We start from the raw sequence: 21,411 nt of genomic DNA, 5'->3' as shown, positions 1-21,411 counted from the left end.
GTGAAAGATTCTAAAGAAAAGCATTTGCATTATGTTAAGGAAACTGTCCCTGGAGACTTCTTTGATATGAGTGAAGAATCAAATGGTGATGTGGGGGTTTCTTATTGGGATGAATCTGCTAGCGATGGTGTTCGCCTAGGGGCAACTGTTACTGATGACTATGATGTTAGTTGGTTGAGAGAGGACTTGCCTGCCACTATTGTTGACGTTCCAGAATACATGTTAGAAATGCAAGCAGAGCCGAAAATTGATGATTCGGATGATGAAATCGAGGACAATACTCTATGGGATTTCATGCAAGCAAGTGAAGATGAAGCTTAGGAAATATGATTGGTCCTTTCTAGTATTCTATTTTTAGTAACTTTTAAGTAATAAAAGCTTAGGGATTTTAGCATTAACAGTTTTGGTTTTGTATGACTGCAAAAATATTTGTTTTAATGATCTAAAGTTCGGTTTTTTTTTTTTTGGTTTTGTTTTGGGATTATTTGATAATATCATGAAGCTTAATTTGTTTGTTTTGGATTAGAATCAATTAACTACCCAAATCAAATAAATATGAAGTTCCAGTAGTCATATCTTATCTTGGCCTAGGTTGCCTGGCTCAAAGCTTCTTGCTTTCTTGACTAAACTTTACTTTATTGATTTCCCCCCTTTTATGTCTCACATGCTTGCAATCATTATGGGGTTTCAGAAACTTCTTTTGGTGCTGGTATGACCTCTTAAACTAGCTTTTTTACTTTACATGTAATGCTAGTAGATCAGCTTATGACTGTTGGAGGAAATGTTAAGAGTTTTCTATCAGCCAGCCACACACAATAGCGTGTAGCCACCAGCCTGGAAAGCTGCAGGCATCTGCCAGCTCTAGCAGCAGGCAGCAAGTAGTGGCTATTTCAGCTTAGAGCGAGCATTCCTAGCTAGTTACTATTCTCCTGTTTTTGCTGCCTGCTGTGTTTTCTTGGGAGTGGTCTGTTTTTGTTATGTTGTTGTCTGCTGTGAGGTTGGTTCTGTTGAGTTCTGTAGGTCCTTGTTTCTTTGTTGGTTTGGCTGGCTGTGCTTGTAGCTGCTAACCTGCTCAGCTGTTTGCTGCTGTTATTTCTGTGTTGTTCGGCTGCAGGTCCTCGTTTCTTTGTTAGTTTGGCTGGCTGTGCTTGTAGCTGCTTTCTTGCTTAGCTGTTTGCTGCTGTTATTTCTATCCTGTTCTACTTCAAGTCTGGTTTCTCATGCTTTCCTGTATTGCTGGGAGCTGCTAGTGTGTTGCAGGTCTGGCTTCTCTTGTTCTCTAGTCTGCTGGGAGCAGCTATTCTCACTGTTGTGGTTCTTTGTTGCTGGATTGCAGGTTGTCTTCGGGAAGGTTTTTGTTTTTTTAGAGGAGGTGTTACTGTTGCTTTTAGCTATCTTGTTTGTGTTGTTGTTTGGCTGTTCTATGGTCTGTCATAGTCCTCGTAAATAGTACCCTTCCTAGAAGGTGGCTATTTACTTGAGTCCAGTGTGTTTTTTCCTTCTCTGTTTTCAGATTCCCTTCCTAGAAGGTGGTCTATTAACAGCTTGGGATTGGTTAGCAGTTTTGATTTTGTTTGATTGCAAAAGTATTGGTTAAATTGGACTTTAGAATACGAATAAGTTTGAGAATTAGATTTTGGAATTGGCATTGCTGTGAGCTAATTGATATTTTTATTGCTGCCATGTCAGATTTTGGAATTATAACTTTTGAGAATTAGATAGATTTTAGGACATAATTAATAATATAATTATATCATTCTCTCGTACGAAAATATTTCTAAATTATTTGCAACTCTGTATGTTTCAGGAAAGGTTTTGTGTTTTCAGCAGTAGTTACATATGCAGCTGGTCTACTGAGTGCAGCTTCACCGAACTTTGTAGTATTGCTAGTAGCTCGATGTTTGGTGGGCGTGGGATTAGGTGCTAGTCCAATTTTACTCACTTGGTTCCTAGAGTTTGTACCTGCACCAAGCAGGGGTACTTGGATGGTCCTTTTCCAAGCCTTTTGGACCATTGGTTCTATTACCGAGGCTGCTTTGGCGTGGGTATGTTAGTTGCCCCTATGATCAACGTTTCTTACTCTCTATGATATTACAATTTTAATCGCTTCCATATGACATAGGTAATAGCTGCATATAAGGCTAAATACACTTTCTAAAATGGTAGAAGAGATTTTGGTAAACCAACAAAATCACGCATAAATGACATTTGAGTATGCGAGTGTAAATTTTGGAAACCAGGACAAAATCACGAATAGATCACATTTGAGTATGGAGTGTAAATTTGGGAAATCAGGACAAAGTCACGCATAGATCAGTGTAATTAATGTTTAGTTATTCACTTTATTTATTTTTCAGTTTCTTGTATCATTACAATCACAAGCAATATCATTTACAATGCTAATTCTCACCAAACTTTTATATCTTCAATTATTCGGAAATATTAATGTATAGCAATAATGTTATGATAAATATTTTAATGACATAACATGGAATGATCCAGGCGTTAGCTAATATCTTGCAATTAGAACAAATACTTGTATCAATCACTAAATATGGTGCTGATTTTTGACATATTATAATGCCAAAATTAGGATGGAGATGGCTGTTAGGATTATCTATTCTACCATCATTCGTGTTGCTCGTTTTCTATTTCATTACCCCTGAATCGCCGAGATACTAATGTTTGAAAGGCAGAAAGAAAGAAGCAGTTCAAGTTTTGGAGAAAATAGCCAGAATAAATGGCAAAGAGTTGCCTCTTGGTGCACTTGTAACTGATATGGAGCAAGAAGAGATGAATAATCCTACAAAAGTGGTTTCAGGAGAAGAAGGTGCTGCAGTAGCATCTAAGTATGAGGATGTTGATATGTTTGTCATCCGATCTTTTAAAGTACTTCTTTCGAGGAAGCTAGCTCCCACCACTTTGCTCCTTTGGGTCGATTCTTTGGTAATGCATCCGTGTACTATGGTATCGTGTTGCTCATAACTCAGTTGAACACCAAGGATAATACTTGTGATTCTCATATTGTTCATCAGAAAGAGAATACTAAGCCTGATATTGATTACAGAGATGTGTTCATCACTAGTTTTACTAGTATGTTTTTCTACTTTTGATTTTTTTTTTCTTCATACATTTTTGTTTCATACTGAACTGATATATTTGTAGATTTATGAAGAACTCCCTGGACTCATTATCGCTGGCATCTTAATTGATCAAATTAGTTGGAAGTACTCAATGGCGATCATGTTTGTTGTTGGTGCGATATTCCTACTTCCTCTTGTAAACCATCAGTCAGATGCTGTCACAATAATTTTGATGTTCGGGGCTCGTGCTTCTATAATGGGAGTTTTACCATTGCTTTCATCTTTACTCCAGCAGGTAGTCGCTAGCCGTTAGCAGCAGTTGGCAGCCTGCTGCTAGAAGCCTGTAGCCAGCAGCTAGCAGCCACTAGCAGGCAGCAGCAAGCCGCTAGAATAATTATGGAAAAACCTTACAGACTTGCACTGTTAGCCCTGTTATGAAGCTCACATGAAAGTGGAAGAAGTTTTAAGAAGTCTAAAAAGAAGGGTACTACGAAGAAAAACTGCGAGTTTTAAGCTGTTAGCAATGTAGAATACTAGCAATGTAAAAAAGATAGTCATGCTCTTAAGTAATTGATGTACTAATTACTGTCATTTTAGTCGGTATGCCAGTGAATAAGATAATAAATTACTCATATGTTGTAGTTTTGTGTAATATTATTAGTTCTATTTTTTGTTGGTAATTCATTTCTGAAAGCTATAATTATCTCTATAGTCTGGACTAATTCTACTTCACTGTTATGCTAATTCAAGTTGCCGTGTGAAATTATGAAGTCAAATACTCTCAATAAACTTGACTCTTTGCTATCATATCTTATTCACATCATTCACACTTTCCCCATAAGACTCTAATCAGTTACATAAGGCAATGGAAACACATGAAACAATCATTGTCTTTTATACCTTGAAACAACGTTTTTAAAATTGTTGCATAAGAAACAATTTTATTGTTGTTATATTTTTGGACAATATTTGAAATAAATGTTGTCTTATGTAAAAAAAAAAGGCTACATTTTACATATTGTTGTCTTACATAGTCTAAAGCAACACTTTCTGAACTGTTGCATCGTAGTGCAGTATGCATTGTTTAGGATCAAGGTAATAAACATGTTTTGTTGCCTTTTGTAATAAAAGACAACATTTGTAAAATTGTTGCAATTCTGTGTGTTGCCTATTCTCATTTTTTTGTAGTGACTCTTGCTCCCACTAAACTTCTTATTCATAAGAATTTCTATGATTCTCCATAAGCCAAACCATTTATTAACTTTATGAGAATACATGTTCCAATTCCTACATGCAATGCTTCACTTAATCCCACAATGGATTTCTTGAGCTTTCTTTCAAATCTAGCATTATTTAGAATTACAAAACCCTTAGACTATTTCCATAGTCTCTTCCAAAATCCAATTTTAGGAAGGCGGTTTTGTTATCTATTTTGCCATATTTTATATGCGCAATTTTGCTAGAACAATCACAAAAAGACTTAAGCATTTCGATTGGTGAATAGGTTTTTATTAAAATCAACGCCGTGAATTAATTGTATCCTTTTCAACCAATCTAGCTATGTATGCTTATGCATTTCCACATTTGTCAGTTTTCTCCTTGAAAACTTATTTACGATTGATGGGTCTTTCACCCTTCATGCAAATGAATCAAGTTCTAATTATGATTTACAAACATGGATTCTATTTCACATTTTATGGCCTCTAACCATTATTCAAAATTTGGATGCGTTGTAGCTAATTTACAAGACATTATTCCTTCACCATCCAATGGTAAATAGTATGCTTGTAAGTCTTAGGTTTATTTAACTTAGTAGAAATTTATAGGATTCAATCCAAGCGTTTGGTGAATTCTATACCTATACGGGGTAATTGCATCAAACACTGAGTTTCAAGGTGCTTTTAAAGCCCTTTGATTATATTGATCTCACTCCACCACTTCTAAAGTTTTATGAGTATTGAATTCTCATTTAAGGCACTTGTAAAGTCCTTAGAGTATTCTTGATCAATCATTCTCATGAAACCCTTCTAAAGTCTTCGGAGATTCTCAGTTCTAGTTTGTTGCTAATCTCGATGGTCATCGAGTTCATTTTCCTCCCACTTGTCGTTTTGGAAATATGTTACTTTCTAGAAAGACACCACTTAGAGCAACAAATACTATGTTCTCAATTAGGTTGTGGAAGTAATGCCCGTAGTCTCACTTGAATACTTACAAAGAGACATGTATATTGTCTTTGGGTAAGAGTTCATTGTGAAACAAACAGTTATCTTCTTCTCGAGCTATCTAGCCCTTATTGAGCCACTTAGCTCCCACCGAGCCAATGAACTCCCACTGAGCTAAGAGCCCTAGACATATACTTGAAAAGACGCTAGAAACTATTTCTATCCATAACTGAATATGGTGTCCTTTCATAGCTTCGACAATATTTCTGTTTAGTGTAACACTAGTCATTTGTGCAAATCTTTAAGAACTTTATAGGAAGGGATATGATCCATCATCATTCGAGTCATTTCCAAATGGTGTCGAGGTCTCCGTTAAGACATACTATATTCTTTGTGGAGCTCATTATGAAATTTCAATTTCATATATTTGATATGATCACTCTTGGCTCAAGCAAACATCGCTCGATCTAATCTAGACGTTTTGATATCTTGCCAAGTCGATTCCATACTTCATTGAACTTTTGAGCTACTCAAGGTCCAGTTTGTTCACATTTGATGAATATAACCATATTCTTTCAAATTCTTGTGAGACGTTGAACTAATGGAATCCTCTTTAGCTTTTGGAGTCAATTATCTATGCCAAGCACAATAACTCCTTTCTTTGTCGATTTCAACAAGTAAGACTTGCTTGTCTTAGAACAATTCTGAATCGATCAACTATCAAGAGTCTACCTAATAGAGCCTTGAGTACGTTCATGTCGATGTGACATTGCTAAAGATGTTTACACAAAACATGTCCATGACTTGAACTTTGTGAGCTTTCATGTTAGGGAAATGTTTGTTTATAATCTAGCATTCTTAACTCATGGCTTAGACAACCATGCCATTCAAATAAAACCCGCAACTATTACTCTTTTATTGAATGTAAGTCTTTTCGTGTGTAAACAGATCGTTTGCTGATTATGGAACACAATAACCATTATTGGTTCCAGCCTTGGCTTAAAAGGACTTTAAACAAAACAAATGACCTTAGAACTGATGTAGCACTACTTGCTTCATTCTAAGCTTGTAAGTCAATGACTTGGCTTGTCTTCAATGGTTTGAGGTCACTTTCAAAGTGGAACACTCAAGCAGTATCCAATACTTCTGAAGATAACAAATTGCTAAGTTAACCACACTAACATGAACTCATGGGTAGCAAAAAAATCTTATTCCTTTCCTTTGTTCCCTGTTTCCTATACTTCTTATCATACACCATCTCATAACTTTAAGACCATTTCTTTAAGTGCCTTGACTTTTACACTTTCTCAGGCATAATTAAGCATCTAATGCTGTAGGGTTTCGTAGTGACCCACACTACGCGGAAAGAAACCCGCCAAGACCCGCCCCCATAATAAATGCAATTAACAAGCAAAACATAATTAAACACAAGAAAGGATAAAATATTATACCTTTAACGCGTGCTTCGCTCAACAATGAGCTCTTACTTGAACCCCAAAAATACGAGGTCTCCAACGGGATCGTACCCTCGAACCCGGCCCGAGCGTCCTAAGCCTCGAAGGTTAGTCGAGGCCCAGACAAATATAAACTTGGAGTTTTACGAATTTCAAGGTTTACTCAACAATGGAGTTGCCTTTACTTTTCCGCTCAAGTGTTCTTCTCAAAATCCCAACCAAGTGGGTATTTATAGAGAATGGGAACTTGAATCCCATTTCATGATCAATGTGGGATCATGTGCAAAAACATTAATTTATTTAATTCCAAATCAAATAATTAATTAAATGCAATCACAATGCAACAAGTGTCAAGGGGAGAGAGAAGGTTAGGCGAGGAACATGAACCTTGGGGGGGACTATTGTCTTGCTCCCCAAGGCATTCTCCAAGCCCTTGGTCCCCACTCACTTCAAACCGCCTCAAGCTATGGCAGTGCTGGCAGCATGCTTCGCCGACCAGCTAGCACAGCTAGCCTAGCTTGCCTAGCTGGCACGCATCACCCAGCCCAGCACTTGCGTGCTGCTAGCGAGCCACACCTAGTGCTGGGCGATGGGCGCTGCTGCCTGGCTATCACACACACACGCACAGCCTTGCTGGCTGGGTGCGTAGTGTTGCTGGGATGCTGGGCCTTTGCCTCTCTCGCCATCGCACACGCATACACAAGGCCCCTTGCACTTCCCAGTTGCACGCACACGCATAAGCCTAAGCACCCTTCGCTGCTGCTGCTTGCTAGCCAGCATGCACTGGCACTCGCACACGCACAGGGCGATGCCTGGCATGGTGCTGCTGTGCGAGGCTGCTGCTGCGATGGTGCGAGGCACACACGCACATGCACATACGCAAGTGCCCAACACTGCGATGGTTGTGCATGGTGCGTGTGGCCTGCGATGGCTTGCGATGGCCTTAGGTACATGCACACGCACACACGCATAGGCCTAGCCATGCGATAGTGCTGTGCATGCTGCGTGTTGCCTGCGATGGTGCTGCCATGTCATGCGAAGGCTGCGATGGGCTGCATTATGCACCTAGCAAGCATGGCGCGCCTAGCACACCATGGTGCGCCTAGCACACACATGGTGCGCCTAGGCTTGCGATGAGCTAGCCTAGCCTAGCTACGACTATGCTTGTACTTGTTGCTTGTGATTTTGTGACGCTCGGTCTCAACGCCCTAGGCTCGATATTCGACGTCTGTATTCGTAAAAATCCATTGACTCATTAAATCCTTCGGATTAATTTGTCGTCTCGGATCGGTTGTTGGATTAGGTTCGACCCGAAGGATTCAGTTAAGATTAAGCTGTAATATTAATTATACCTTAATATTACAAACTGGAAGCGGCCTCCACTTAGGCATTCCGATCACTTGACCTTACTGAAGAATTAGATCTGTAATAATTCTGAACCCTCTATCAGAATAATACACTTGTTGGAAGGACACCATTCCTTTCAATCTCCCACTTGTCCTTCTGGACAAGTGTGCATGTAGTGTATAGCCCATTTCCTATGTCACTTAATGTCTCTTCGTGAACTATAAGGTAAGATTCATCGTCATCCTTATTACGTTCAGAAGTGTTTCTCGATCTCCGAGTTTGACTGTCAATAAGCATATGATTTCTAAAATCCATCTGAGCACGACCATGCATTTTCACAGTCTCTCTCATCGAGTGGCCTTGTAAACAACAAAGACATATTCCCTATTGTTAATAGGGGGACATTCCCAATCTTGAATTGTAAGTTTCTCTTACTAAGAGGACTTAATCTCCCGAGTGTTCCCGTTATGATCCCCAGTTACGGCAGACGTTAGGCAACATCAAAGAGACTAGTTCTCAAACAAGAAAACTTCACAATACTCATGGTCGAGGAAACGAGTTCCGATAGCTATAATGAGAAATGTACTTATGACGATTTTTTAATCTCTTAAAGTACTCTCATAGGTCGATCCAGTGCAGTTCCAAACTGGCACCTGTGAAAATGATTTATGACCATCATGTCCTTACAACACAAGAAACGGTGTTGTAAATCATACTACACACTAATCTCTGGTGGTCATCAATCGTCCATCAGTTAGCTGACCTCGATTAGGGATAATTTTCGATTTAAATATTCAATGTTCACTTAACAAGCGTTTCTTTATCCAAGACATGGTCTTGATACCCTGTTTTGAATATTTCCATAAATCGAACGGACTCGTTATTTAATTCTAAACCACAATTAAATAGTAATGGAGTGAATGATAATTTTGCACAAAATTAACTACTCCATTAATGAATGGTTTCAATATAGTGTCTTACATTAAAACAACCAGTTTAATTAAAACACATGTATAGGGAATTTCTAAGCCAGTCTCCCACATGCTTGATTCCCATTGCCTTAACGTGCTTGTTGTGTTTCACTTGAGGCAAAGGTTTAGTCAAAGGATCGGCTACATTATCATCTGTGCCGATCTTGCAAATTCTGATTTCACCCTCGGATTTCCATTCCCTTATCATGTGAAATCGCCTTTGGACATGTTTGACCTTCTGGTGCTCTCTTGGCTCTCTAGCCTGAGCGATAGCTCCATTGTTGTCATAGTAGAGATCTATCGGACCCTTGATGGAGGGTACAACGCCAAGTTCACTAACAAACTTCCGTATCCAAACAGCCTCCTTAGCAGCTTCTGAAGCAGCCAAGTATTCGGCTTCAATTGTAGAGTCTGCAGTTGTGCTCTGTTTGGCACTCTTCCAGCTAAATGCTCCTCCATTTAGGAAAAATATGTACCCTGACTGTGACTTGAAGTCGTCTCTGTCAGTCTGGAAGCTAGCGTCAGTGTAACCTTCAACAACCAGGTCTTTATGGCCACCATAGACCAGGAATTTATCCTTGTTCCTTTTTAGGTACTTCAGGATATTTTTGGCCGCAGTCCAATGCGCCTCTCCTGGGTTTTATTGGTATCGGCTCGTAGCGCTTAAGGCATACGATACATCTGGCCTGGTACATATCATGGTATACACGATCAATCCAATTAGCGAATCATATGGAATCTGATCCATTCTCTCTCGCTCAACAGGTGTCTGTGGACACTTTTTCTTGCTGAGAGTTACGCCATGGGACATGGGAGATGCCCTCTTTTGGCATTCTCCATGTTTAATCGTGCCAGTACCTTATCCTCTTAGATCTATCCCTATAGATCTTGATGCCCAATATGTACTGTGCCTTTCCTAAGTCCTTCATTGAAAAGCACTTTCCCAACCAGCCCTTTACGGACTCTAGTAATTTTGGTTGTTTCCAATGAGCAGTATGTCATCGACATATAGGACTAGGAATGCGATGTCACTCCCACTGACCTTTTTATATACACAATATTCATCTGGATTCTTGATAAAACCAAACTTGCTGATGGCTTCATCAAATCGCAGATTCCAACTCCTGCTGGCTTGCTATAGTCCATAAATGGACTTCTTAAGCTTGCAAACCTTTCCAGCGTTGCTCGGATCGACAAAATCTTCTGGCTGTGTCATGTACACAGTTTATTCCAAAATCCCATTCAGGACGGCGGTTTTGACATCCATCTGCCATATTTCATAATCGTAATATGCAGCAATTGCTAGAATAATCCGGACAGACTTTAGCATTGCAACTGGTGAAAAGGTTTCACCATAGTCAATCCCGTGGACTTGCCTATAACCTTTTTCCACCAGTCTAGCCTTGTATATCGATACATTTCCATCCTTGTCTATCTTTAATTTGAAGATCCATTTGCAACCAATGGGTGTGTAACCCTCGGGCAAATTCACCAAGTCCCAGACTTGATTTTCAGACATGGAGTCCATCTCAAATTTCATGGCTTCTTGCCATTTAGCAGAGTCGGGGCTCGTCATAGCTTGTTTGTATGTTGCTGGCTCATCTCCATCCATAAGTAGGATGTCTTGATTATCAGTTAAGACAATACCAAGGTATCTGTCTGGTTGTGATCTTTGTCGTTGCGACCTACGAAGGGTAATAGGTTGAGCATTTACATTGTCTGTTTGATTCTGACCAATCTTCCCAACTGCTTCCAAAGCACATAGATTGTCAGTTTTATCAGGTTGACATTGTTGCTCGTCCTCTCGAACTTCGTCGAGTTCGATTTTCCTCCCACTTGTTATTTTGGAAAGGTGTTCCTTCTCCAAAAAGACACCATCACGAGCAACAAACACTTTGTTCTCGGATTTATTGTAGAAGTTATACCCTTTGGTTTCTTTTGGTTCGACATGGAAGTGTGGGTTGAATGTTTCATTACCTATTGCAATATGATTATGTATCTTTTGTTGCTAAGTTAATGAGGGATCTAAGCTTAGTGATTTGAGTTGTTTTCATATCGTTTGAAGTTGGTCTTGCATGTGGTCTTTGCTATCCCATTATCCTTGCTCCTCCCTATTCTCCTAATTGCTATTGGTTGAGTGAATCTCATTCCCCTAGTGATTTAATCCCTTGAATTCAACCTTTAGTTGTAGTTTGTTAGTTAATCACCACTCATACCTTGATTTCGATTTAGCTTGAGCGTTAAGATTATTTAGTAATTGATTCCCGTTCTCCGTGGACCGAACCCTTGCTTGCCATTATACTTGCTTGAGTGAGGTGTTTGTTATAAATATGTTTGACCTAGCCTAGATTGTGCGACCGATTTAGCGCTTGTCACCATCTTGGTTGAACACCCAGCATCAAGCCTTTCCATGTTCTCAAATAATCCAATCATTTTGAGGACATGCGGGCTGAATGACTCTCCTTTCTTGAGCTTGCTCTCAAGGATCTGCCTGTGGGTTTCGAACCTTTCAGTTCGGGCCTGCTCTTGAAACATATTCTGAAGCTCAAAAATGATTTCAAAAGCCGTCTCCTTTTCAAAGAAAGTCTTTTGAAGGTCCGGAGACATAGTGGCCAACATGATGCATTTGACATCCCGATTGGCACTTTGCCATCGGTTAAGGGCCCCCTGAGTGACCTCCTCATTGGGAGCGTCGGGCATTTCCTCATCAAGGACGTATTCCTTTTTCTCTTGCATTAGTACAATGCACAAATTTCTTTGTCAATCAAGAAAATTTGGCCCGCTCAACTTCTCCTTGTCGAGAATTGAGCATAAAGAGAATTGGTTGTTTTTTGAGTTACTTGCAGACATTGTTCTACAATTGAAAGAATTTGATATGAAAAACCATTCATAAATCAATAAGTTGAAATTTAAAAGCGTTTATGCATATTTTCAATCTTATTGAGCATTTTATCCACGCATTAATAAATTGTCCCTTAGGGAATGATTCCGAGATCCCAAAGATCAAGAAATGGTTAAGCATGCTTTGGCTTGTCTTAATCATTAAATATCTTAAGGTCAACAATCCAATTTCTAATAGCTCTAAGCTACTCTCGGTTTGATAAAATGTCGCATCTAATGCATCCTTGACATTTTATCTCTTTTTCCACGACATCTAAGGACTCCTTACTGATATCGTTGAGCTTAACCAAGACAACTTGTATACCTAGTATACCTTACGTTCCTAGGGAAGTAGTGATGCCTCGCTTTGGCGTAGCCCATCACATACGTGCATTAGTTCGGTAAGTGTTGTTCTTAGAACGACAAATTTTTAGCTCAATATTATTAAGGGACCTAGGGTTTCTATGTTGGTTTGATTTAAGTGAACTTAACTAATCGTCGCAACATGTAGAAATCCTAGACATGCATCTAACATTCATATATATAATAATATATAAAACATAAACTGATGCATTTGGCAACTAGCATGACTCCTTGAAATCTTCAATTTCCATGGGTCTTCATCTTGGCTCGTCTTCATCGAAACGCCGTCTTGAGACATCTTGGCCAAAATAAAATAACTAGATAGTACGACTAAGATTAATCTAAAGTACAAAAATACTTAACGGTTCGCAGACCGTATTTAGATTTACAAAAATACATAACGGAACGCAGTCCGTATTTTCTATCCTAGTCAGGCCCCACTAGTTGCCATTTTTAATAACCTGTTTTGAAAACAAACTTTCATTCACCCATTCACTATTTGTGAATGGCCCATGCATTTTACGAAATACATAATTAAACACGCAAAACTAGTAACTAACTTAGGTGGTTAATCCAATTAACGCGCCTAATTAAAACTAGTCAAAGTTGTTTAATCCATTATTTCTAAAACTAAAATGCTCATGTAATTAACTAAGCTCCCACTAAATTCCACATCCATACTTAATTAATCCGATTAATTAAGTCGGCATAACCCATAATTTGTCAAAATCAAATTTTTTTTGCAAAAGCCGGAAAATCGAGGTCTAACCTCAGCAAAAATTTCGCAAAGTACATAGCCCATGCATCGAAAAACAGCCCACACAAAACCAAGTGCCTAGCATCATGGCTGCGGCCGTGCTGTGCTTGGGCGCAGGCAGCCTGCCTAGCAAGGCATTGCTTCGCCTACTAGAACTAGCACGCATCATGCTTGCATGCTAGCATGCGCGCATGCGCGCATGTGTGCTGGCAGGTGTGGCTGGCCTGCTATGGCTTGTTGCCTCGCTGCCTAGCAGCACTTGCGAGCAGTGCCCAGCAGCCACACACCACACGCAGCAGCACGCTTGGTGCACTATGCTTGCTCCAAACACAGCAGCAACACATCGAGGTGGGAGCACCACCATGCGCACCAAGGCAGCCACATGTGGGCTGCGAGAGCAGCCCAACTAGCCTTGGTGGTGCTTGGGTGTCTTATGCCTCGATTTGTGCGCTTTTGACTCGGGATTTTAATTCCAACATTCGTGTGAGATTAAATTAATTCTAAATTTATTTTAGAATCAATTTAGAGCAAAGAGAAAATATAACAAGTCTAACTTAAATAAATTCAATTTTAATAGTGCACAAGCCTAAATTATTCAAGAACCATTATTTGAATCAATTTTAGGTCTAACTTGATGCAACAAAATTGAAGGGCTACATCCATAATTAATTTAACTAAAATGCAAATTAATAATGGATTTGACAAATAGGGGGTTGGAAAAACAAAATAATCATCCAATGATAAAAAATTTCCAACCTTCATACTTCTGTAAAATACCAAGATTACATCTTCCAATATGAAGATTAATCAAAATTTTACTCACAAGTATTTGAATTTCATGGATTTTAATCAACCAAAATGAAAAATCCAAACTTTGTTCAATATGGAATTTAGGGTTAGAGTTCCAATCATTTAAACCTTTAAAGATTTTATCTTTAACATACTTGGGAACTTAAAATTACACATTCACATCAAACATTCACACATTAATGCAATTTATTTGCATAATTGTGAAAAATCAACTTTGTGTGACAAACAACATATCAACTTAAGCACTAATTAAAACTCCATAATTATGCTTAAGAATATTTAAAATAGCAGTAGATTAGGGATGCAATAATGCATTTAATCTAACCTTGTAATGCTTGCATTAATCAAGGCTTAAAAAGATTTAAAATTTTTGTTGTAAAACGAAAAAAACCCCAAAAACGTGGGTTTCTGGTTCGAATTTGGCTTCTGGACAATCCATAGGGTTGAATCTGTTTCAGAATGTCAATTCCACCTAAAAATCACTATTTTTGAGCCAAAATCTGGGTTCAACAGCCAAATCGATAAAAATACGAGTTTTAAAATTAATTAAAACGAGCTTCTAATCTAATTAGAAAATCAAAACCAGAAATTAAATCTTACTTTAAAACACCTTAATTAATCAATAATTGCAAAAATTAAAAGGAGCGTGGCTCCGATACCGCTGTAGGGTTTCGTAGTGACCCACACTACGCGGAAAGAAACCTGCCAAGACCCGCCCCCATAATAAATGTAATTAACAAGCAAAACATAATTAAACACAAGAAAGGATAAAAGATTATACCTTTGACGCGTGCTTCGCTCAACAATGAGCTCTTACTTGAACCCCGAAAATACGAGGTCTCCAACGGGATCGTACCCTCGAACCCGACCCGAGCGTCCTAAGCCTCGAAGGTTAGTCGAGGCCCGGACAAATATAAACTTGGATTTTTACGAATTTCAAGGTTTACTCAACAATGGAGTTGCCTTTACTTTTCCACTCAAGTGTTCTTCTCAAAATCCCAACCAAGTGGGTATTTATAGAGAATGGGAACTTGAATCCCATTTCATGATCAATGTGGGATCATGTGCAAAAACATTAATTTATTTAATTCCAAATCAAATAATTAATTAAATGCAATCACAATGCAACAAGTGTCAAGGGGAGAGAGAAGGTTAGGTGAGGACCATGAACCTTGGGGGGGACCATTTCCTTGCTCCCCAAGGCATGCTCCAAGCCCTTGGTCCCCACTCACTTCAAACCGCCTCAAGCTATGGCAGTGCTGGCAGCTTGCTTCGCTGGCCAGCTAGCACAGCTAGCCTAGCTTGCCCAGCTGGCGTGCATCACCCAGGCCAGCACTTGCGTGCTGCTAGCGAGCCACACCTAGTGCTGACGCTGGGCGATGCTGCCTGGCTATCGCACACACACATGCAATGCCCCTCGCACTTCCCAGTCGCACGCACACGCACAAGCCCAAGCACCCTTCGCTGCTGCTGCTTGCTAGTCAGCATGCACTGGCACTCGCACACGCACACGCACACGCACAGGGCGATTCCTGGCATGGTGCTGCTGTGCGAGGCTGCTGCTGCGATGGTGCGAGCCATACACGCACACGCACATACGCAAGTGCCCAGCACTACGATGGTTGTGCTTGGTGCGTGTGGCCTGCGATGGCTTGTGATGGCCTAGGCACATGCACACGCACAGGCCTAGCCATGCGATAGTGCTCTGCATGCTGCGTGTGGCCTGCGATGGTGCAGCCATGCCATGCGAAGGCTTCGATGGGCTGCATTGTGCACCTAGCACGCATAGCGCGCCTAGGACACACATGGTACGCCTAGGCTTGCGATGAGCTAGCCTAGCCTAGCTACGGCTATGCTTGTACTTGTTGCTTGTGATTTTGCGACGCTCGGTCTCGACGCCCTAGGCTGGATATTCGACGTCTGTATTCGTAAAATTCCGTCGAGTCATTAAATCCTTCGGATTAATTCGTCGTCTCGGATCGGTTGTTCGATTGGGTTTGACCCGAAGGGTTCAGTTAAGATTAAGCTATAATATTAATTATACCTTAATATTACAGACCGGAAGCGGCCTCCACCTAGGCATTCCGATCACTTGACCTTACTGAAGAATTAGCTCTGTAATAATTCTGAACCCTCTATCAGAATAATACACTTGTTGGAAGGACACCATTCCTTTCAATTGCGCCGTGAAACAAAGTTCCATCTTTTCCTTCAATTAGTACTTGAATTGCTACATCAATGAGTCCTACTCATTTGTGTATGAAGCGAAAAGATATGTTGGTTGACAACTATTGACTATTTGAGTTTTCAACTCAATATTTCATGTTCATCAAAACTACCTAGTATTTTTAATACATGATATCCAACTGTCCTTTCGGACTTTAGTTATAAAAGTCAATTATGAGAAGTTGTATTTTAGAAATGCCTTTTCTTTCCTTAGGAACCATTCTCAAAAGATTTCTTTTACCAATCATTGAAAACAATATAATTTAATTTAGAATTCTACAAATATAAGTGCAAACTATAACCATTTATCAAGTTCATAACATAATAAGTTTGAAATTCAAAGCATACATGCAAACTTTCAATATTATTACGCGTCTTATCCACGCATTAAAATTTTGTCCCTTTTAGGTGAGAATAAAACAATTCCAAGATCCCAAAAATCAAAAAGTGATTAAGCATGCTTTAGCTTATCTTAACACTTAATATTTTGAGGTAAGCAATCCAATTGCTAATAGCTCTAAGTTGCTATTGGTTTGATAAAACGTCGCATATATTGCTTCCTTGACATTTTATCTCCATTGCCACGACATCTAAGGACTCCTTACTGATATCGTTGAGCTTAACCAAGACAACTTGTATACCTAGTATACCTTACGTTCCTAGGGAAGCGGTGATGCCTCGCTTTAGCGTATCCCATCACCACGCGCATTAGTTCGGTAAGTGTCTTTCTTGGAATGACAAGTTTGGCTCAATATTATAGGGACCTAGGGTTTCTATGTTGGTTGATTTAAGTGAACTTAATTAATCATCGCAACATTTGAAATCCTAAACATGCATCAATCATATATAAATACAATCATATATATATATAGAACAAAAGTAAAAGATGTATTTAGAAACTAGCAAGACCCCTTGAGTCTTCAAATCTCCATGGGTCTTTGATGCAACTTCTTGGCTTGTCTTCTTAAAAACGCCGTCGAGACATCTCCACCAAATATGCAACTACTAGTTACTATAACTAGGATTAATCTAAATATTAAGGTATAAAATACGCAACGGACGTATACCGTATTTAGATTTACAAAAATACATAACGGATCGCAGTCCGTATTTACTATCCTAGTCGGGTCCCACTAGTTGCCATTATCAAAAACCTGTGATACAATATACATTCCATTCATCCATTCACTATATGTGAATGGCCCATGCATTTTACAACAAAAAACAAGTAACAATGCATAACACGCACAAACTAGTAACTAACTTAGGTGGTTAATCCGATTAACACGCCTAATTAAAACTAGTCAAAGTTGTTTATCAATTATGTGATCAAATCAATAAATTAGCTCAAGTAATTAACGAAGCTCCCACTAAATTCTGCATCCAACTTAATTAATCTAATTAATTAAGCCGGTTAACCCATATTTTACCAAAATATTTCGCAAAGGCCGGCAAAACCGAGGCATAGCCTCGTTAAATAATTAAATAAATAATTAAAATGGCAAAATAGAAAACACATAGCCCAACGATGCATTACGATCCCTAAGTGCTTAGCACTAAGGCTTCAGGTGCCTTGTGTGGCCGCACCCGCACAACCGCTTGTGGCCCAAGCACGTGGGAGTGATCTCAATGTCGTATACACGTTACACTGGCCACATCAGCGCACTTGCACACACACAAGACATGGCCTCAATGGTCCTAAATCATGCGAGCTTATGTTGCCTAGCAACACATCGCAACACCAAGGCACCATTATTGTAGCACCTCGTGCGCATCACCCTTGCATCCTCGATGCACCAAACATACACACACCGCACTATGCGTGTAGAAACATGCGTGCACCAAGCCCATAACCGCCACACATTAGCATCACTTCGAGACATAGGCAGTCCATGCACACCACGGCAACCACATGTAGGTTGCGAGAGCAGCCCGACTAGCCATGTGGTGTACTTTGGCGGTCATTGCCTTGATTTGCGTGCTTTTATTTCGGGATTTTAATCCCGATATATGTGTGACCTAAAATCGATTCTAAATTTATTTAAGAACCAACATTGAGCAACTTCATCCCTCGTATTTCTCCAACCTAAGCTTTTTCGTTTGATTTCTTCTTTTTCCTCCTCTCATTTGCTCAATCTGTCGTTCTTTCTCCTCTCTCCCTCCCTCCCTCCCTCTCTCTTCTCAAAGATGAAAGTGTAGCTGCAGAAGATCACATCCACAACTATATAAAAAAAATGGCAGAAGATCACGAACTAGATGAGAGAAAAGCTGGAATAGTTGTGGTTGTGTTCGATACTCCGATTTTAAGCTCAATTTTGCCTACCACACCCTAATTTATGTCATGAAACTAAAAGACTCTCAGGTTTTTCTTCTTTCCCATTTCAATTTCATGTTTAATTTCCATAATTTTGTTATAATAGCTGATTTTTTGAAATTAGGGTTTCAAGCTCAACAAACTATTCGTATAGATAACGCAAGTGTGAAAATAGAGAGAATGGCAGGGAGCATAAGTTTACAGTTCCGGCTACTCTCCTCTTTTGTGGGCAGCGATCGTTAAATCCACCTTTCGCAACACCCTCTTTCGCTCTTGTCTAGGTCCCTCTTTCTCTCTCTCTTACACTTTGTCTTTTGCTTTCATTGTTTATTGCTCAACCAAATTACTGATTCACCACTTTAATACTTCTATTTCAAATTTAATTTGATTTCTTTTACTGTTTGTGCTTAATTGTTGATTGGATTAGTTTAATATGTAGTATTCTCTATGTATATTACAAAAATATGATTTTTAAATTAATGTTTGATTGTAAATGGAAAATGAAGCCTATTAGTTTTAATTTAATGGAGTTGTAGAGTGTTACAATCTGACATCGTATTTTGTTAGTTATGTATACAAATATTGATGTTGAATTGGTTATTAGATGAAATGCGAAGCAAGGGAGTTGGATGTAGATTGTAGAGTATATCTTGAGATATGACAATTTGTGAGTTTGGGTATATGGTCTTAGGTTTGAGGAGTTTGAAGAGTAAATCCCACTGCTTTCACAGCTTTTTCTTGTGGCTCCTTCCTCACCTTAGTCTATTAAAGAGAACAAAATCTTGTGGCGAATGGACATTAAGAGCTCAACATCACTCAAATTGAAAAATTCATCATTAATATTTATATGATTCAAGACAAACAATAGCTTCGGTAGTGTAGTTTGATCATAATTAACCTCAGTACTACATTGTTCTAAAGCATTAATTGAAGGAAAGAGCATCTTGATAGCAACTTCCACCCAATCTTTCAAGCAACCATAGTAAACAACTACAAATCCACCTATTCCTAGTTCTCTTCGGAAGCCTTTTGTAAGGTTTGTTATCTCTGAATAAGTAAATTACTTTATTCCACCCTTCCTGTATGTTAGTTATAGCTAGCTATTATCTTCTTGAGCACGGTGTTGTGGCTAACTAATAATGAGAGAAATATCAAAATTAGAATGTAATAAGTTTCATACATTGCTTCTTTCTTCATGTGGACCAAAAATGAAAGAAAACCAGTTGTAAGTAAGACAAAGAGAGCGACATAGGCTGCTATCGTTGCAATGAAGGCTTTCGTTTTCTTCTGTGAAGTACATGATTTTCTACAATTGACCTCAAAGTAACATTGGAAGTTAAGGCAAAGCAAGCTACTGATTTGTTCATAGAGATGTCCCTGTTCCGTCTTCTGTCGATCCTATCACTGCAGCATCGAACATGCTCAAGGGATTGACAACATTATATTAAGTCTACAACAGTTTCAAGGTACATTGCATTCTTCTCTTCGTGATTGTTGACTATAGTCTTGTTAAATTATAAATTTACCATCTCCGAATGAGCTTCAGACTAAGACTTGGTTCTCATACTCTTCCCTCATTTCTATTGTGTGTTTATAAATGAAGTTCTACTCGCCCATGACAATGACCTAGTTTTATATGTCTAATGCTATTCAATATTCATTCTGCTGACATTCATTAGCACACCACACATGTCAGTTATCATTGGCAAATGTAATGCTTTGAATTCTCTTTATACTTGTTTATAAGTCATAAGTATCTTGCATATGAAAACTTATACCTCAAGAATCAATCATGAAGTATACACCTCTAGTGAACCTGTGTAGAAAGTAGCATCTAAGTGTGTTTCTATTGAAGGCACAAACAGTAACACAAGTGTATTTTTAAGAGGAGATTTTTTTTTCCTTTTGTTGTGCATTATTTAAATCTAAATTTTAGAATGATCAAGAAAGGGTTGTTATAAGTTGTAATATTGTCTATTCTTCCAACTTATAAGCTGTAATATTAAGTTGTTTCCTTATAGCTGACTTCTTTAGCAAGTATATGTCCTTAGGTTTTGATGCTTGCTTGGTGCTTCTGCTGCTCTTGCCTGTTGCTGCTGTTGCTTGTTGCTGATGTTCCGCATATGTGCTCCTATTGTTTTGCATATGTGCTGCTACTATTTCCTGCTACTGCTATTCCGCATATGTGCTGTTGTTGCTGTTGTTCTGTTTCCGAGCTGTTGTTGTTCTATCTCCGAGCTGCTGCTGTTCTGTTTCCAAGCTGTTGCTATTTTGTATATTGTAATTTCTTTTTTTTGGTATGAAATTGTAATATTACAAGAATTTATTAATAAAAGTATCTAAGTTTATATATATATAATGGTTTATCAATTTTACTTTTATTTAGGCATAAAAGGCACCAATTCAAGGGAAAATCGATGCCCTTAATTTATGTTAAGGGCACTAGTTTGAACCGGTGCTCTAATTCGGCTTTGAACTAGTGCCGATTACACTTTTTCTACTAGTGAGATAATAATAATAATAATAATAATAATAATAATAATAATAATAATAATAATAATAATAATAATAATAATAATAATAATAATAAACGTTACCAATTAATTGATAACATTAGTTTGCAAAAAGTGATACATAATATCGAATATGGTGATACTATTGAAAGGAATGGTGTCCTTCCAACAAGTGTATTATTCCGATAGAGGGTTCAGAATTATTAGAAAGCTAATTTTTCAGTGATGTCAAATGATCGGAATGCCTAGGTGGAGGCCGCTTCCGATCAGTAATTTAATGTATAATTAATATTACAGCTTAATCTTCATTGAACCCTTCGGGTCACACCCAATCGAGTAACTGATCCGAGGCAATGAATCAATTCGAAGGATTAGATGAATCATTAGAGTATTACGAACAAAGACGTCGGATATCGAGCTTAGAGCGTTGAGACCGAGCGTCGTAAGTCCAGTCGAATTGGAATTCGACGTGTTTAGGGTAAAATTACCCTATGCCACGTGGTCCTATGGCATGCTGACACATGTCAGCCC

General features: G+C 38.8%; 1 long non-coding RNA gene and 1 pseudogene across 1 annotated transcript; both read left to right on the top strand.

Moving 5' to 3' along the window:
* Nucleotides 1-679: 679 nt before the first annotated feature.
* On the top strand, nucleotides 680-3,389 carry LOC110692391 (annotated as a pseudogene).
* Nucleotides 3,390-18,071: 14,682 nt separating this feature from the next.
* LOC110692419 lies at nucleotides 18,072-20,710 on the top strand. The gene is made up of 3 exons (XR_002505464.1): nucleotides 18,072-18,415; nucleotides 18,492-19,833; nucleotides 20,419-20,710. It is a non-coding gene; the product is annotated as an uncharacterized LOC110692419 (long non-coding RNA).
* Nucleotides 20,711-21,411: the final 701 nt, after the last annotated feature.

This window comes from Chenopodium quinoa, unplaced genomic scaffold, assembly GCF_001683475.1.
Source record: "Chenopodium quinoa cultivar QQ74 unplaced genomic scaffold, ASM168347v1, whole genome shotgun sequence".
Lineage (NCBI taxonomy): Eukaryota > Viridiplantae > Streptophyta > Magnoliopsida > Caryophyllales > Amaranthaceae > Chenopodium > Chenopodium quinoa.
Note: the sequence above shows the minus strand (reverse complement) of the source record. Positions and strands in the feature narration are given on the sequence as shown.